Raw genomic sequence first — 15,116 nt, forward strand, 5'->3', positions numbered from 1 at the left:
AAGATTAGATTTGCCATATTCTTGACCGTTTCCACAGGAATGTAGAAATCGTAACTTAGTAAAACTCTATTAAACTATTAACATTAAACTAATGTTTGATGTTTGAAGGTTAATATTTTATGTAATTTCCACTTACTTCTATAGGCACTTGAAAAATCATCAGGAAAAATTGTCCCAGAATACGCAACCCCAGAGAACTTACCTGCATGGGACTGGTCCCTAGCATACTTGCCCTCCCCCCATCCAATGAAAAATCGTCTAGAGAATAAATCAGCTGTACTCTACCAAAACATAGCATCTGTCATTTATCAAATTCTGTACAATTATTAAAATAGCGACTATTTTCATTTTGTGAATGGGGGGTATAGATGGTGATAGAGAGTTTTTTAGTAGGTTTTTCCAACTCTACTTTCTTCCTGCCTTTCTACTCCGTTTATTACTGAATGTAGCTTTTATGTTTTGTAATTCTCATGTATTTGAAATAGGCCTCACCTTTGGAAAGGTGGTGAAATCTTGTTTTAATTCTGCAGATACTAGGTCGTATTTATCTAGAGGCCCATTAGCCGTATACATAGAAAATAGTATCCTTTGCAAAACGAAGTAGCAAAATGAAAAAGATATATGAAACAAATATATTAAAACCTCAGTAGACTTTAATAACTTTTATCGTCCATTAATTAATGTAATCCTGTTGATGCAGAGGCTTTTCTGTTATCAAACATGTATTTATATTGGTTTTCATTCCAGTGTTCATCGAGCTTAAGAAATGATTTAGAAAATGCCAAGTCAGCTTTTCCTTGTCAGAGGAAATATACATTAATGGCTCATACGAATGTCCGTTCCTTTGGATCTGATTTGTGTGTTGGGGTGTTAGAATCAGTCGGTTCCATTAATCTTTTTATTTTCTGCCTTTTCTAAGATTTCTTGCCGTTAAATTTGCTAGACGAATCTTCTTCATTTGAATTATGCCGCTTCTGTACTGAACAGCGGCAATTACACTACAGAATGTAGATTATATATGACAAGTTCCCAAAGTCACAGGTGGAAAAATAGACTGCATATTCTAGATTTCCAGGTTATATTATATAATACATAGGAAATGTTACTCAGTTTGTCATTAACTTTAAGTGATTTAAGCTGCTTTCAATGATCGGTGTTTAGCAGGTCCTCGGCCATTTTCCAATCTTGCATTTCCATTTTCCATTTTCCAATCTCAGTAAGTTTACGATTAATCGAAACAAGTTGTACTATATTTTCAAATAGCTGACCTGCAATTATTTCTTATTTGTTTAAACGATTCTCCTTTCTAGAATGATTACTAGTTTTTTTTTAAATATTCAAATACATCGTCTGCATTTTCTACAGAAGAAGTTCTTCTATTTTCCATTTGTGCACCCTTTTCCTGAATGTTTGAACATTTTTGCTTGAATAACGAAAACAGTTAAAATTCTCACTTACAGGAATTTAAATATTTCGGTTTAAAACTAAAACTAACTTGATTTGCCATACTATCAGTATGGATGACGAAACATTGAAACAGCTTCAAAACCTTTATATATATATATATATATATAATATATATATATATATATATATATATATATATATATATATATATATATATATATATATATATATATATATATATATACATATATATATATACATATATATTTATATATACATATACATATATATATATATACATATATATATATATATATATATATATATATATATATATATATATATATATATATATGTATATATATATATATATATATATATATATATATATATATATATATATATATATATATATATATATATATATATATATATATATATATATATATATATATATATATATGTATATGTATATGTATATATAAATATATATGTATATATATATATATATATGTATATATATATATATGTATATATATATATGTATATATATATATATATATATATATATATATATATATATATATATATATATATATATATATATATATATATATATATATATATATAATGATTTGTGATTTATTGTGATTTGCTAATTATAATTGTTATTTGCGATTTACCTTTAAACAAATGAATTTTCAGCCGATTCTTCAGTTCGATTTTGTGTTCACCGTCCCTAAATTATCTTATTTTCGTTTAAATCATTTTGAATTCTATGAAATCATTAAAAATAGGGCAATTCTCTGTCTTTACAAATAGTTCAAGGTGGACCTACCAATTCTTTGACGGATTCATTGATATGTGCAGCTTTGATTGTGTTTGCCATAGTAACAAGGAAGAAGAGTCAGAAACAAAAAAAAATGCTTATTAAGAGTAGGCTATAAATGGTTAGATCCAACTTTTTTGTGTAACTAAAGAAGCTTCCGAAATAGTTTATATTTCAAGTTCACTTTATTTGGTTGACTGAAAAAAAACGGTAAAGGATTATAGTTTTAAACCGGTCGATGTGTTAAGCTCACTTTTGGCATTGAATGAATTTAAAAAAAGAAAAATATTACAGAGAATAATCTGTAAAGCTACGATCATAATAACATCTTCGATAAACTCGTAATTGTTTCTTTTTCAAAATTTGAATATAACCTTGATACCTTAACGTTAATTTAAAAAAGACGTTTGAACTTTTTAAGTCCAAGTATCCAAGCGGTATGTTTTATCGAAAATTTCTGTTAGAATCATCTCAAGGCCATTAAAAAAATAAAATGTTATTTAACCGATATATTTGTCCTAGTAACTTTCGTATAAGGACAGAAATAGCAATAACAGTAGACTGCTATATTCTTGTAGTTACAATTATATAAATGTAACCAATATAGTTTTTGGTTAGAAGATTTGCCTACACATTTGTATGGTGTTGATAAGAGGGTCATATTGTAACTTGAAGACTGACTACATTAATACAGAATACGAGGGTGTATAGGGGGGCTTTTCTTGATGTTAAAAGTAAAAATCATCCTCTGATAGTATTTTACAATTAATTTACAGCTAAATTTTATGAAGGGTAAACTATCTTTCGGATAGTTGTGACTTGATAGACTCCAAGATGAGAATTTTAGAGGAAATTTCCAAGAAAAGTTGGATATGAAACTGTTGAGTTTAGTATTTGGCAATGTAGAAGATGGCTAAAATCATTTCAGGAAATCATTTTGCGAAATAGTAGAAGTTGTCTTGTGAAAGTTAGAAACACTGCTTGTAATACTACTGAAAACTGTAAGCTTGGCTGAAGACAGGAGGGGTTTGCTCAAGGAGTTTCCTTAGTGACAGACCTTACAAGAATAAAAGAAAAGTGAAAGAAATAGAGAAGATAGTGCATAAATTAAGGAAATATGAAATGGAGGCCCTGGATAAAATTGCCGTTGATCTGGAATATGTAACCAGACGACATGAGAGTAAGATATTGTAGTGGTAATTTAAGAAATTGATTGGAAGTAGTTAGTAAGAATTCGACCTAGTTAATGACATGAATGGGTTTGAATTAGTTGTAAAGAAAATGTTAAAGAGAGATGGGCAGAGCGTTTTCAGAATGTCATTATCGCAATAAAGGTGTTAGAAATACTGTAGAAAAGAAGAGAGACAAAGAGAAAGAGAAAAAAAGGGGTTGTAGTTTTTTCTAAAAATTCTCTGGGAGACTCTATCAGTGCGTGGATTCTTCCAAATAAAACTCGTCCAATTACATGTCTTACAATCTAGTTTTTATGCATTTCGCACAAAGTTTGAAGAAGTCGAATATGAATCTTTTTTTAGGAACTGTTAGAATATGATGAAATAAAAGACTGGATGTCTTCCAAATATTTCCCTGAATATCCGTCCAATTTGTTCTTAAATTTCCTTTCTAAACAATAGGAGGCGAGAAGTTTCCCCGGAGTTCTTCCCCTCTGTTCCAAGCAGTTATTCTCAAATAAATACTTGTGACTGGTCTAACCCTTGTTCCTATTTGCCCACAAGTCAAACAGTTCGTGCTAACGAACTGTTGTAAGGAAAGACCAGGATCAATAGTAACCAAAACTCTAAAAAAACGAATCTGGATACAAATATATACATCAAAAGAATCAGAATTTTATGCTGATTTTAAATATATAAGTTTCATCAAGTTTAATCTTACCTATCAAATGTTAGGGGCCTGCGAAAATTGGCCTTATTTTCAAAAAAGAAGGAGACACCCCTAAAAGTCATAGAATCTTAATGAAAATTACACCGTCGGATTCAGCGTATCAGAGAGCCCCATTGTAGAGGTTTTAAGCTTCTTTCTACAAAAATATGGAATTTTGTATTTTTTGCCGGAAGATCATGGATGCGTGTTTATTTGTTTTTGTTTTTTTTTCAAGGTTGATCGTATCGACCCAGGGGTCCTAGAATGTCGTGAGAGGGCTCATTTTATCAGAAAATAAAAGTTGTAGTGTCCTTTATAAGTAACCAAAAAATTATAGGGCAACTAGGCCCCCTCCCATGCTAATTTTTTCCCGAAGTCACCGGACGGAATTTGAGATAATCATTTTATTCAGTATAGTCGAAAAATCTAATAAATATGTCTTTGATGACGACTTAATCACCCACAGTCCCCGAAGGAAGGGCTACAAGTTATGAGCTTAGCCCATTGTTTACATATAGGATTGGTTACTGGGAAGTATACTGACGTTTTCAGGGGGGATTTTTTCTGATGATGGAGGGTTGGAAGGAGGGGGTACATGAGAGGATTTTTCCTTGGAGTAATTTATCATGGGGGAAGAGAATTTCGATGAAGTTTGCGCTGGATTTTCCAGCGTTAATAAAAAAACAACGAAAAATTAAATAAAAAAGCAAGTTTTTTAACTTGAAGTAAGGAGCAACATTAAAAGATAAATCGAACAGAAAATATTACGTATATGAGGGGGTTTGACCCCTCCTCTATACCTCGTTCTTTACCCTAAAGTATTTTTAGTAATTTCAAAAGAGCTATTTATTCTAATTGAACGGCCTTTGTTATTCAGGGGTCATTCTTAAAAAAATGGAACAGAATTTGAACTTTAGTGTAAGAGTGAGGTATTGACGAGGGGGCGAACCCCCATATGTACGCAATAAAAATATACGACTATAGAAGTTTGTTACGTAAGTGAATTTATGTTACTTATAATTATTACTAATAAAAACGCTCGTAAATAAAGTTAAAATTTCTAGTGGCCTTTTTAAGTACTCAAGTAATAAATATACCTAACTTATGAATTAAGTTACGCAAGGAAATTCTATATTTGTATATTTTTTATTACGTTTATGATGGGGTTCTATTTCTCGTCAATACCTCGCTCTTTACACTGAAGTTTCGATTTGGTTCCAATTCTTTAAGAATGATCCCTGAATCACAAAGGCCATAGAATAAATTGTTGAAATTACTAAAAATATTTTAGCGTAAAGAGTGAAGCGTTATGGAGGAGACGAACCCCCTTATATACGTAATAATTTCTGTTCGTTTTAGGTTCTAATGCTGCTCCTTACTTCCACCTGAAAAAACTTTTTTTTAGGTATTTTTTCATTGTTTTTTTCATAATGCTAGAAAATCCTGCGGCCCCTTCATGGTAACTTTCTTCCCTCATGATAAATTCCTCTGACCCCCCTTTAACGTGAAAATGTCCCCCCTGAAAACGTCTGTACACGTCCCAATAACCGTTGATATATATGAACAATGTTCAGTCTGATACTTGCAGGCCCTCCCCCGGGGACTTTGGGGGATTAGGTCGTCCTGAATGACATAAGTATTAGGTTTTTCGATTATGCTGAACAAAATGGCTATCTCAAAATTTTGATTCAGTGACTTTAGGAAAGAATAAGCGTGGGAGGGGACCTATGTGCCCTCTAATTTTTTTAGTCACTTAAAAAGGGCACTAGAACTTTTAATATCCGTGAGAATGAGCCCTCTTGAAACATTCTAGGACCACTGGGTCGATATGATCACCCCTGGGAAAAAAACCAAATAAACACGCACCCGATATCTGTTTTCTAGGAAAAAATTCAAAATTCCATATTTCTGTAGATAGGAGCTTGAAACTTCTACGATTGGGTTCTCTGATACGCTAAATCTGATGGTGGGATTTTTCATTAAGATTCTTTGACTTTTAGGGGATGTTTCCTCCTATTTTCTAAAAGAGGCAAATTTTCTCAGGCTCATAATTTTTGATGGGTAAAACTAAACTTGATGAAACTTATATCTTTAAATTCAGCGTAAAAATCCAATTCTTTTGATGTAACTGTTGGTATCAAAATTCTATCTTTTAGGGTTTCGGTTACTTTTGAGCCGGGTCGCTCCTTACTACAGTTCATTACCACGAACTGTTTGAAAAACTTCGAAGTATAAAACGATATCTTTGTAATAATTGTGTTTCATAATCCTTAACTGGAGGTTTGCAAGAACACTTCCAGTATGTTCCTCCTCCAAGACCCCTTAATAAGCTAAACAATTTTGGCCCTACTAACGCCAATCGATTAAATTAGATTATTAGAGCCGTAGTTCTGTTAGTGGAGTGTTAGACTTCAAATCAGTTTCTTGTGTTCGATTCCTGCTTGAGTGTTTTTTTTTACTCCATCACGGTCTTGTTTCTTCTATATGATTATTTTTCAGATAATTTACTATTTTTGTAAATATGATTTACATGCAGTTAATTTTAAACTTATCAAGCATTTTGATTCAAAAGGGGATAGGATTCATCCAGCTCCTGGTTTGCAACTACATCCATAGTAGATCGCTAGAACTGTACCCCAACCATTGGTGTAATTTCATCAAATTTCCCGGGGGAGGAGGCAAAGTGGGTGCCAATTTTCCCAAATCAAATGAAAATGATAGAGTAAACGGAAAAATGACCTATATAGTAATAAAAAGGTAAATATGTACTACAGAAAACTGCCCCATATCTTTGAATGCTTGAATTATGCAGTTTATCTTAGTCTTGATTGATTTTTGGAGAAACTAAATTTCAGCTGGGAGCCTACTCGACGTAAAAAGTTTGTAGGGGTTTTGAAAGTATTCAAATTTCTATTCTGTTTGCCATTTTCAACTCTCATAGCCTAGTAGAAAGACTCTTTAGTCTCTTAAAATTGATCAAGACTGAAATATGCCATCGGCTAGCCAGTGTCTCCCTTTGCACCACTCTTAAGACGAAGTGTGGACTAAAACGAAAATGCGACCACAGCCATAGGGTCGTTGACCATTCGCTTAAAAAGTGTCTGAAACACATTAAATCTAACGCAACAGCTTCAGAATGCTAAAGCGGATGACTATTTCCCCTTTTGATTTGAAATGTAAAGCAGCGTTTTTAAGTGAAATCCGCCTTTACAGCTGAAAGCGTTTGAAATGTTTTTTTTTGTCCTATCGCATTTGGCTTAGCTAGAGCCTTATGTGAGCCTTGGAAAGTCTTATTTCTTATCCAAATTCTTTAAACAATTTATGCCTAAACTACTTATTTTCTGCTTATATTTGACACCGTCTCTTCTTCCAATCTACTTATTTTTTGGGCTCGCCTACTTATTTCTGGACCATGCAGAGTGGAAACACTGCCGCACACGTATACACAAGTTTATTTTTCCTAGGCAGAGCAGTGCTTAAAGAATCGCTAAGTGGACTTCATTTGTTTTTTTATTTTCACCAAGGCGCTTAGTATAAGTTGTAGAAACTTCGAAGGGCTCATTCGATCAGAATATAAAGCTTTTAGTGACATTTCTAAGAATGAAAAGTGATTAAGGTATCCAGTCCCCTTCAACACCCTTTTATTTTCAAACTGATCCGATTACAATTTTAAGTTAGCCACTAAAAACTTTACTGTAACGAGCGAGGGATAGAGGAGAGAAAGCCGTCTTATATACGGAATCAGTTTAAAAAAACTTTTCCCACAAAACAGGTTCTCGTAGAAAAGTAAAGAACACCATTAAACCAAAAATGAGCAGAAATAAAGTCAAATAATCTTCCAAGTGTAAAACTGCCACAAATCACCATCAATAAATAAATGAAACCCATAAAGAACAGAAATTACAATAAATAATCGAGTCAAACTCAAAACGAGCGAAAATTAAGCATGAGCAGTGCTGACAGCCCCCATGCCTTCTCAAGACCAGTACTTAATTTGCACTTATGTTCAGAGAAAAAACAAATGAAGTGATTTCTAATATCTATTTTATTCTTATTTCTTATATACTCCAATTCTTCCTTTGTGTTTTTATAGTAGGTTTGTAAAAAAAAGAAAAAAAAAATATTGAGTTTGACTCAGTTATGTATTGTAAATTTCTGTTCCGTTTGGGGTTTTATAACACACCCCTTTCTCCCCATAATAAGTCCTGTTAGTTTCAGTTTCACACACCAAACTGTTCCTAAGATAATGCTTTTCCGTCCATTTGACAACCTACCTACATACTGGCTTGTTATGATTAAGTTTATCTCCCCCCCCCCCCAAAAAAAAGAACTCCGTTAAAAATTTCACCTTCATGTCTTTAGGCATAGTTGTAATAGTAGCCGTAGTAGTAATATTTCTATTACTAGCAGTAATACCAAATATAATAGCGGTACTAATAATAGCAGCAGCAATATTAACGTACTGCTTTTACAAGTAGCTGTAATACAAGGAGAAGTTGAAGTTGTAGTAGTAGTTGTAAATGTAGCAGTGATAGAAGTCTTAACGATTCTTTTCCAACAGTTTGTAACAAATGCTTGTTATAAGTTCTAATGTTGCTCCTTAATTTCAGTTGAAAAACTTGTTTATTAAAATTATTTCTGACCATTCTTCAAGTGATCCCTCAAAACCCCCTTCCCTCCCTCCGTGTAAAATTTTCTCAGGAAACTCCCCTATGTTGCAATATCCTCGTGAAAAATCTCCTACCCATCAAAACAGATTCCCCAAAAGAAAACTTCCGCATAGTTCCCAATAACAAACGGTGAAAAAAATAGATACCTCAAAATTTTTATCAGACGTTTTTTCAGAAAAAAGGGTTTTGGGGGGGGAAGTTCCCCTCCAATATTTTTGGTCATTTTAAAAGGGCACTAAAACTTTTGGTTTCTGGAAATAAGTCTTGGAAAGTCTGGAAAAATAAACACGCATCAGTGATTATTGTTCTGGCGAAAAATACCAAATTCCACATTTTTGTTGATAATAGCTTGGAGCCCTTACAGCAGGGTTCTCTGACACGTTGAATCTGATTGTGGGATTTTCAATGAGACTCCTTATTTCCAAAGGGTGGTTCCCCCATTTTTCTAAAACCAGATAAATTTCTCGAGGCTCGTAACCTTTGATGGGCAACATAAAAATGAATGAACTTTGCATACTTATAATCGATGTAAAATGTCGCTCTTCTTATGCATCTGTTGATATGAAATTTCCTTTTGTTATAGTTTCTTCTCCCTAATTATTTCCTGAAAGTTTCAAATTATTTTACCGTCATTCTTGAGTCACGCCCTTTTGGCAATCCGTAAACTCATAACGTGTTTTGATTTAGTTGAATATTCTCCTCATCATTCTCTGAAAGCCTCTGGTGAACTCCCTTCGTCTTTTTGTAAAATAAAGTTCAAACATGTATAGCTTTCTAAATAACATATCCCATATGTAAACCATGAACAAATAACCTAACTTACAGCCCTTAACCCTAGGACTATGGGGAGGTTGGTATCCTCAAAGACATAACTACTGGACCTTTCAACAATGCTGAATAAAATAGTTCTCTCAAAATTCCGATTGGATGTGTATCAGGGAATGATAGACTTGTGGGGGGGGGTTGCCCTCCATTCACTTTTGACTCTTAAAAAGGGCACTAGACCTTCCGACAGTGGTGTTTTTTTCGGCGTTTCGGGGGGGGGTAGTTGCCTCGCCAATAATTAGGCAACAAATTATTTTTCCAGACCATACCCCGATACTCTAGACCCCTCTTGCCCCTCCAATAAAATGCTGCAGCTGTGCCTTTGTCTTCCAACCTACAATCGACTGAGCCCCATATGATCTGAAGTCTATACGACCAATCATTTCATAAAAACCTTGTATGCCCAGGGCATAAATTACAACCGTTGCCCCTTGGCTTTTAGGCTCTTAAGCCTTAGACCTTGCAAGTCTTTTAGCTGTGAAACTGTATGTAAGGACTTACGAGTGAATCGAATTAATAGCATGAAACTCTAAAAAAAAGTAATTTTTTACATAAAAAAATTATTTTTGGTACATTTCTGTATACGTAAAATTCTTCAAGTTTAAAGTTACCCATCAAAGGCTACGAGCCTGATACAATTAACCAAATTTAGAAAAGGGAAAAATACCCACAAGGGGCCTAATTATCTTGATAAAAACTACACTATCAAACTTAGGATGTTAGAGAACCCAATGGAAAAGTTATCTAAGTCCCTATTTACAAAAATGTGAACTTTGCTTCTTTTTTTCTAGAAGGAAATCATTGATGTGCGTTTATTTGTTGTTGTTTTTTTCTTGTTGCGTGAACGTATCCAGAAGATAGTCCTAGCAAAATAAAGAAGGCTCATTCGAATGAAAATTAACTGCTCTAGAGCCCCTTTTCAGCTGCCGAAAAGTGCATCACAGCAGAGGTGTTTTCGGCCATTTCATGGCAAAAAATTTCAATTTCGCTGTAAACAAGACAACAGTGTGTATGTATGTATGTATATATTTATTTCCCATCAAAAGAAACAGATGGGGCACAAGATAAAAAAGCAAAAAACACACTACAAAAGAATACACAAACGCAAGAAAAATAAAGAACAAATGTATATCTGACTACAAAAAACAAAACCTATTGCCTCAAAATAATTGTCCAAGGATGAGTAACAATATTAGAGTTATATCTGGCGATCTGGGCCATTATCGCTTCATTAGGGTCGATAATCCCATACCAACTTGTCACAATACGGTTACTTTTCCATGGTGGAAGCCGTAAGAGGTACTTCGCATATTTATAATATGTAGACCGCAATTCATTCTTATCTTCCTTTTGGAATATCCTCCAAAGGGGCATAAATACAGATAATGGGGTAATGCTATTGCATTATACAGATGGGCCAAAATCCGCCGATCAAACTGACGCTTATAAACTACAACACGGCTTTACGCTAAAGAGATTTGTTTCTGCAAAAGATGACGCGTTTCAAGCATAGACCGACCAATAGGGATCCCCAAATAAACTATGTGTTCGGCAAGCCAAACAGTAGCACCACCCAGCCTAACATCAAGAACAGACCCTTGCTTAGCATTAAACAACAACACATCTGATTTCTTTTCATTAAACTGAAGGCCTATTTTTCCATATTCTACTTGAAACTGGATAAAATTCTCCTCTAAACCGCGAAGGAGGCGGCTCAGATTAATTACGTCGTCTGCATAGCTTATTAACGATAGATCAATCCCTCTCAGAATGTATGTCAGATTTTACTTAGATTGCGGTTTAACGATGCTGTTATTAAATGCGGTAGGTGATGACAATGCACCCTGCCTTACACGTTTTTTAACGGGAAGCACAGGGTTATTTGTCAGGTTTAGTGTTGTTGGTAGCTTAAGCCTTGCTTTTAAATTTTGATACATATCAAATAAAGGGTTTAACATACTTTGGTCAACATCTGCTAGGCCCATATCTAAAATAATCTGCTCATGAATTAGTGAATCACTTGGAAACAAGACAACTGAAAAGTTAGGACAAATCGAGGGCGTTTGCATCAGGGTGTGCCAGATGCAGGGTGACCGATGAGATTTGAAATTTATTTAGAATTATTAAAAGCTTATATATAGAGCCTACTATTTTCAGAGGCGGTAGTCTCACGCAGTGGCACCTTATGTTCTTAAAATATCATGTAGTCAGTATGAAATACGTCAGTAGTGACATTTATTTTATAACGTTTATTTTATCCGTTAACTGTGTTGAATAACTTGATATTTGATAGAAGTTATACATAGTCATGTACAATTGCGCATCAGGTAATACGTTGGAGGACTGGTATAACACATCTGATTTCTTTTCATTAAACTGAAGGCCTAATTTTCCATATTCTATTTGAAACTGGATGAAAACCCCCTCCTCAAGACCCCGTTCTTTACGCTAAAGATTCACTTTTTATTGCAATTATTTTAGAATAACTGTTTGATCAATAAGCCTTATAAGTTCTAAAAAAACCCTTTTCTGTAAAGAGTGAGGTGTTGAGCAGGAGGCAACCCCCTTATTGACGTAAAAAATTCTGTTCGTTTAAAGTTTTAATGTTGCTTCTTTCTTTCAGTTAAAAAAACATGTTTTTTATTTAATCGTTAATAGAACTCAAGGTTCTGGTGTTGCTGAATGATGTAGCAATGTTAGCTGTTAGCTCATAATCATCTTCGGCAATGAGGGGTTTGCAACTTTCGCTAGTTGGTGTACCTATTATTTGTTTTCGGTGTATTTGATGTTAAGACCAATTTGGTTCCACTGGTAAGACATGTAGGGCACTTGTAAGTAATAATTGGCTTTTAGGCTACAATCATCTTCAGCGATGAGGGGTTTGCAAATTTTGCTAGTTGGTCTACCTAGCATTTATTTTAAGATCCTTACATATTAACAACTTCAGCGTTTAATCGAAGCGAGGAAAAAAAAGTGTTGCTCTCGCAACACTTGCGAGACAAAGGTTGCCGCAAGACCTCACGTTGTCCATGCAACGTAGATATAGTTTCTTCTCGTTTGAGGTTTGACATCTCATATACCTGCTTGTTTTTGGTTTCATATTTGCTCTTTTCTCTTTTGAATATTTCTGTTTATTAGTTTATTGTAAAGGTGGTCCTCCAGTAGCCATTCTTTTTATGGCTCTTAAGTTTCTGTGGGACGATTAATTTATCTTTATTTATGTTTCCTATGAAAATGATTTTATTGACTTTATTATATCAGCTTTTTACTCTTTGAAAAAGTATGTTTTCCTATGAAAATGATTCTTATTAGCTTATTTCACTTTGAAAAAGTACGAAAGTAAAGAGTAAACTAAAACCAGGTTGTTCGTATGGATTTGCTTCTAAAGGGGAAGGGGCGTAACTTTGGAATAGAAAAAATCAGTCAGTTACAGGGAAATATGAGAAGCTACGCGATCGATTGTAAAAAAAATAAAAATAAACTTGAAATAAAGAAGGGGAGGGGGGAAGCGAAAGCCTTTTCCTTTGTATGTAAAAAAAATTATTTTCATTTGTATGTTCGATTGTAAAAAAAGAAAAAAAATTTAAATGAGGGGGGGGGAAGAAATGGAGAAGGATCGGGTGGGAGAGGTGAAAGCATTTTCCCTGCATACTTACATCGGTTGTTATAATTTCTCTTCAGTTATAAAGAACCTGAGAGATAAAAACAGTGTTCTTTTACACTCTTTGCTGGGAATTAAGAAAAAATTGGAGGATATTAGTCAATGTCAATGGAATTCTTTCTTTGTTTTAAGCTCTAGTGTCATATTTGTTTTTCCTTTCTCTGTTAGGGAATATATGTCAAACTGCTCATAAAAGTAAGCTTGTTTATTAAAGCTGTGTTGACTTTTTCTTCCAAATTTTCTCTCGCCGTTTCTACTAAAAGAAACTAAATACTTAAATAGCCCTAAGAAACTAATTTAGTTTCTACTAAATAGTAAAATAGCCCGTAGCTATCAAACTACTCTTTAAAACACACTTTCTATGAATTTGCAATTGGTCCCAGGGCTTGATCGAATAGTTCAGGGCCCGATTGGTTTCTTTGCGTGATTCTCTCTATATATTAAATATTAAAATAAAATATAACTACGTAGCAGTTTACTTACATAAAGTAGTTCATGTAGGTGGTGCAAAATCTCACTAATATAGCTCTATTCCGATTAAACTCAATAAATTTGATATGAAATTTTACGAACATCAGTTTTCTATATTATAAAGTACATATTATATAATAACAAACACATTAATAAATCTCTTCCGGCTATATAAACTTAAAATAAATATGTTTTAATTATTTGAATGATTAATGATCCCTTATCGTCAAAAAATTGCTGTAAATTTAATAATATTACAGAAATAAATTTTTCGTTCAGTTTAACGGTAACGTCGGGCCCTTTCAACTGTAGGGCCCGTTGGGGCCCAATGACCCTTTATCCGTCCCTGATTGGTCGTACTACTTGTCATATATTCCTGTAATCGACCGATTTTTACAGCTTTTTGACAGTTGTGCCTCCCTTCCTCTTAGAAGGGATCCATGCGAGCGACCTAGTTTTGATCTATAGTTTACTTCCTTGAAGTTGAGCTTGTTTATTAAGTTGAATTGAATTATTCATCAAAAATTAAGGACAAAACAAGATAAGAATTCGATTCTTATACAAGTCTGTAAAAAGATCTTGATTTTGTATTCTGCAAGCAATAGAAAATATATTGGTCGAAACTGGTGTGACCTACAGGGAAATAACCGGAAAGTGCAGGAAAATCATGAAAAAAGTCATCATTATATTTGGCAAAAAGAAAAAGAAACCTTACTTTTATGATCTCTAAAAGGATAATATTGGCTAAGGCTTTCTTGGTGATAAGATCTTTTTAACCATCCATTTTTTTTGTTCAAGAGAAACAACCGTAAGCAAGGAATGTGCTTGTATTGTATTTTTTCTCTTTTATTATTATTTTCTTCGGAGAAAACAGCCATAAGGAATTTATTTTTCATTATTCTTCCGAATAAGCTATTAAATGCAATTTTCTATCTAATTAAAGTGAATGTACATTTACAAAATTTAAATTGTTAGGTCCCACCCCCACCCCATATTCTGGTAAACAATGAATGTTACTTTTATTCGCATTTTTTTTTTTAGATATTAGTATATCTATAATAATTATTTTAGTTCTGTTAGGCTAGTGTCTTGTAATCTGTTATAAATGATTTCCATCTTGTAAGTCTATTCTTTTCAAATGCATAGAATATCAATAGGCAAAATTAATCTTTCCATTTGATCTGTTTATTTCGTTTTTAGCAAATACCAATTTACACACTAGCCTTTTGAGGAGGGACAACATTGCACTCTGTTCTTGGTGAAGTTTTTGCGTCGCAGATCATTCTTGACAAATAATCTAGTTTTAAACTTAAACAACATTTCCTCCCCTTTTTCTTCTTTTACGTTCATCCGCTTAGGGTGTATAGTAAAG

At 33.5% G+C, this 15,116-nt stretch overlaps 1 protein-coding gene across 1 annotated transcript in view; it reads left to right on the forward strand.

Moving 5' to 3' along the window:
* Nucleotides 1–15,116, forward strand: part of LOC136031536 (multiple epidermal growth factor-like domains protein 11) — a 54,127-nt gene that overhangs the window by 30,805 nt on the left and 8,206 nt on the right. The window lies entirely within an intron of this gene.

Source organism: Artemia franciscana, chromosome 9 (assembly GCF_032884065.1).
Source record: "Artemia franciscana chromosome 9, ASM3288406v1, whole genome shotgun sequence".
NCBI lineage: Eukaryota > Metazoa > Arthropoda > Branchiopoda > Anostraca > Artemiidae > Artemia > Artemia franciscana.